Source organism: Ornithodoros turicata, chromosome 1, assembly GCF_037126465.1.
Source record: "Ornithodoros turicata isolate Travis chromosome 1, ASM3712646v1, whole genome shotgun sequence".
Lineage (NCBI taxonomy): Eukaryota > Metazoa > Arthropoda > Arachnida > Ixodida > Argasidae > Ornithodoros > Ornithodoros turicata.
Genome location: NC_088201.1, coordinates 97433516 through 97438801, shown reverse-complemented (window position 1 = coordinate 97438801; position 5286 = coordinate 97433516). Strand labels below are relative to the sequence as shown.

The 5286-nt window shown below is 46.4% G+C and overlaps 1 long non-coding RNA gene across 1 annotated transcript; it reads left to right on the top strand.

Moving 5' to 3' along the window:
- The first annotated feature begins 2772 nt into the window (after positions 1-2772).
- On the top strand, positions 2773-3773 carry LOC135366915 (uncharacterized). Its single transcript, XR_010414319.1, has 3 exons — positions 2773-2915; positions 3545-3655; positions 3723-3773. It is a non-coding gene; the product is annotated as an uncharacterized LOC135366915 (long non-coding RNA).
- Positions 3774-5286: the final 1513 nt, after the last annotated feature.

The following is a 5286-nucleotide window of genomic DNA, read 5'->3' as shown; positions in this document are numbered from 1 at the left end:
CATATAATATGGGTCATAGGCAACTCAACAATACGCAACACTACCTCAAACTGGACCATGACCCAACAAAGGAGTACACGGCGCTAATAACCCATACCATACAGGACCTCCACGAACGAAAGCTCATCAGACGTGATGACCTCAGATATCTCACCCCATCAAACACAGGCGCAGGTCGTTTCTATTTACTGCCCAAAATCCACAAGGTACACGCCAACGAGCTCTATACGGCTGACATCCCCAGCAGGCCAATTGTATCTAATAACAACACACCAACAGAAAGACTCTCGAAATTCCTGGACCACTATTTAAACCATATTCCGACAACACTGCCATCGCATGTACAAGACACACCCCACCTCCTCAGAATAATCAGAGATATAAACAACAATCGTACATTTGGTAGGGACACAATAGTAGCCACGCTGGATGTGACGTCACTGTATACTAACATCCCACACAACGACGGAATCACAGCCCTCTGCAATACCCTTTCTACAACAAAATCCAGAAAAGACACGGAAACCATACTCGCTCTAATGGACTTGGTCCTTAAACTGAACTACTTCGAGTTCAATGGCGAATACTACCTACAAGTACACGGTACAAGTATGGGCACACCTGTTGCACCCACATACGCAAATATCTTCATGGGGTTCTTAGAAAACAAAGTTCCCCGCGCCCTCTCATTAAAACCCACGGTGTACCTTCGATACATCGATGATATACTGATAATATGGGAACACGGGGAACATGAATTTCAAAAGTTCATAGATCTACTGAACACCGCGCATAGCAACATAAAGTTCACATCACAACAGTCAACTCACTTAATTAACTTCCTCGACACCACAATATCACTAGACAAAGGCAACCTCATCACAACCCTGTACAAAAAGCCAACTGGCAAACAACAATACCTTCACTTCAAGAGTCACCACCCGCGTCACTGTAAGGTTGGAATTCCTAATGGGCAGAGTGTAAGACTACGCAGAATTTGTTCAAACGACACAGATTACGCTGAGAAGCTTGACGAACTCTGCAGTACACTTGCCCAAAGGGACTATCCAGACTCCCTCCTAACCGAATTCCGTCGCAAGGCACTCACACTCGATCGAGACGAGCTTCTGGAAAACCGAAAAAATCCTGACGCGTGCCAAATAAGCTTCATCACAAGATATTCCAACGCACTTCCAAACATCAAAGCCATTCTACAGAAGCACGAGCCCCTCCTCCAAAGCAGTGACCGACTTAGCAATATATTCACAAATCCCATACAAGTGACATACCGACGCGCAAAAACCTGGCAGACTCCTTGGTCAATGCCAAAATCAGCAAAACGAGCACCCCGTCCACGGGAACACGACCCTGCAACCTCCCGCGCTGCAAAACATGCAAGCACGTTCAACACGCTAACTCCATCAAAAGCACTGCGAGCAATTACACCCACCCCGTTAGCCACGCATTCACATGCACAAGCTCCAATGTCATATACTGCATTGAATGCGGCGACTGCTCTATGCAATACATTGGTGAAACCGGCCAACAAATGAACAACCGCCTTACCGGACACAGAACCGACACGTCCAACAAACTCCCCAAAGCAGTCGCCGAACACTTTAACGTTCCTGGTCACAATTTTGACAACATTAAACTATATATTCTAGAAACCGGATTTAGATCCACACGTGACAGACGTGATAGGGAGTCTTATCTCATATACAAGTTCAACGCTCTTCACCCGTCCGGTATCAACAAATCACAAGGCACCCTAGAAACACTTCACAAATAAAATATGCTTTTCCCTTCTACCTCCATTATCATCTGTTATGTTCTGCATGACCACTGCTTTCTACTTTCTTTATTGCGTGCCACAACTTTGTATTACAAATATATTTTTAAAAAAAACTTTGCTCGCTCTGGAATTTTTCCCACGTAACCACTAACCTCCTTATCTTTCCCTATGCTTGCCAATTCTTGCCTGTTGTCCCGTTTCGTCCACGTGTTCGTGAACCTTCCATTTTTCTGTAACCGGTCTGTAGCCTAGATCACAACGTTCACATAATCCCCTCCACAGTCTAACAAACCAGCCATTCACTCCGGCCGTAGAAGCCCGTACGGAACCTTTCTTCCCTCCGGGCTGTTGACCCACAATTCGCATGAACCTTTAAAGGGACAGTCGCATTCTCCGAGGTCAATTTCGAAACTAATGCGAATTCTAATTCCTTGCCGACCACTGAAATAGGCCCGAAAATACCATTTCGATCCGCGGCGTACTTTTCGCGCAATCCGATGAAAAGGAAACCGGAATCCTTGCGCCCTCGCTCTCTAAAAGTGGGAGCAAACGTCACCCGGATAAGGCCAATCAGCGCGCGCCCTGGGTAAATGCGAGCCGCGCGCCTGTTTGCCGATCGCGAAGCGAAGGCGAAGGTAGCAAACATGGAGTCTGAAAACGAGAGTGATGTTTCTCTGTCTGGGGGAGATTCTGACGAACATGTAAGCGGTAGCGGCGACGGGTTAATGCTGGATGATGACCCATACTCTACGGACCCAATGCCTCTGGAACCCGCCAACCATGCACGAGATGTGGCTGCGGCTAACCCGCGGGAAGACATTTTCAGGTGACGTATCTCTTTGCATGGTTGCCGTCGGATGTGCGAAATAGTTTAGAATGTTGAAATTGTTGTCGGCTGGTGTGTGTGTGGAGTCTGCGACCCACAGGAGCCCGACGAGCGCCTGTGTTGCCTTTCTGTTGCCAGGGTGGTAGAAATGTGCAACAGTGCCGCCGTGCAGTGCATAACACAACACCCATTACTCAGGGACATCTGCCTCCGTAGGGAGCTTCTAGTGGTGTACGCGCCTCAATTCTGCCGCTATGATCAACATTTTAGGCGACTCAATCCCCAGGACCACAGGTAAGCCTACTGCAGTGCTCTTCCGTTTGCTATGATTACGACCGTAATGATTTTTTCGGTTTAAATGACCTCCCATCAAGATTCGGAAGGGTAAACTCGGGTGCTAGTCGGGTGTTGTTGGTTACGCAAATTGTAGAACCTAAAGTGGACAGGGGTTGTATACAAAAGGGCGGCTATTCTCAGCAGCTGTTTGGCCTACACAAGTTTGTCCCCCATAAATCATAAGCGTGGCCGACAGCCGTGGAACGACCCAGAATCCTGGTCCAACAATTCCATTAGGAAAAGTGAAGCAACACAGTCGCCTCAGCTAGTCTCGACATGCTCTCAATTATCCCAGTTAGCCATGGCCTGATTGGCAACACAAAACCCTGATTGACAGATATCCAGTGGGAATTCTGAAGGATAGTCTGAAAACAGAAGCATTTGAGGTGCCAATAAAGGGGGGGGGAGCATGTTACTGAAGAATGTAAGAGCAATATATTTTGGGAGAAAATGGATTTTGCCGGAATCGGAGGGAAGCTGGTTCGGAGGGAGTTAGCTGTTGGAATCGGGTTCATCCTGGAAGAGGCGGACCATTTTTCTGTTGTACTATGTTGCACACCTGCCAACCTTCCACTTTCAAAATGCAGGAGACCCCGGAACTAAGAAAGGAATGCACAGGCTTTGAACTCCAAGGTTGGGATAGTGTCTGTTCTTCTGTTCTGGCCATTGTCTTCCCAACACTGTGGGAGATTTGGCAGGTATGCAAATGCCCACAAGATATAATGCTAAACAAAAAGAAATGTCATGTGGATTTGTCTTTTCCAGCTGCCTAAGGTTCACGGCATACTCGTCATTCACGAGATGGGTCTGGGGATACCTTGGTCCAGGAACAGACGACAGGTTCCTGGATGCGTTGTCCGAGCCATCAGGAGGGAGTTCCCATCTACGTCCTATCAAGGCTATCAGCGTTAGGACCATCGAAGCAAGGGTGTCTTGACAAGAGAGACAAGCTGGTGCATACTGATGACTGGAACTGGAGACATGTAGTGGCAAGACAAAAAATTTGCTGATATAGGCACACTTTGTGTAAATGAGCCCTTGGTCATCCCCCTTGCCTCCCATCAGAGGTTTTGGAGGATACTATAGGTGTGTGGTGTACGGATAGGACACACCAATAGTATCCTCCTAAACCTCTGATGGGAGGCAAGGGGGATGATCAAGGGCTCATTTACACCAAGTGTGCCTATGTCAGCAAAATTTTCGTCTTGCAGCAATTTTCGTCTTTTCGTCATTGCAGTGTGGGGGATGTTTTGTCTTGTCACTCTGTATCTCCAGTTGCAGTCAACAGACTGTCTACCCATCTGTACAGCAAAAACTACTACACGTGGCAGTATTAGCTCTGGCATCAAATCCAGACTGTACTGCACTAAGTTAGTGCCGAGGTGGGAATATTTTGAATTCTGTGCAGATTGTCAATGCGGTGTAGTGACGGGAATAAAGAATGACCCTATAATTGTATCGATTTATTGTACAGTGGAGTATGACGGAGTGGGAATAACGAAATAGCATAGGTTTATTTGCCTCCCATTATGTATGGGAGGCAAATAAACTTAAGCTATTTTATGTTGTGCTGTGGTTCTACATTAACGTGGTGTGAAGTCTGGGCGGTTACAGGTACGCTGCCATAGGGATGTTAGGAGGGTTCATGTTCAGGATGAGCTGTGTACCATGAACGAACTCTGTGATACTCTGAGATGATGCAGAAGAGCAAGCGCTTGCGGATCAGGCCAGACAACCTACCAGATGCTGAAGAACCTTGATACTTCAGTCCTGACCAAACTTATCTCATCGATGTAAAAAAAAAGTTGTTTACATTCGAATTTGTCCTCGCAACAACCCAAGTTCGCTCGCGCATCAAAATACCAGGGTTGCCGGGTCAGATTTCGTATTTTTCCCGCCTTCGCTACCCTTTTTAGATTTATTTATTTAGTTATTTGTAGCTTGTAGCCTCCCTCACAGCTCGACGCAGGAATGTGTGCGTTAAGCCTGTAGTCATAGTCGTCGTCCTCTGCTCTTCCAAACTGGATATTTCGATTTCCTTAGCTATTATCGGAAAAAAAAATAAAAGGTCAATGAATGTAACAGATATATGAAAAAAAAAATATTGCGGGTTTCGTTGAAAACATAGTCTCGCCCATAAACTATGATTTATTTCGACAGAGCGGATTTTACAGCGACATTCGATTCGACACCGGGTTCTGAAATGGTTTATTTCAGCGGACGGATTTTGACGGGTAGAATTTTAAGCGTGATGCATGTTTTAATTTGAAGCGGTTATTTCACTATGCACCCATCACGGTGCGCATTTGGCCCCAGACACATTGATGTG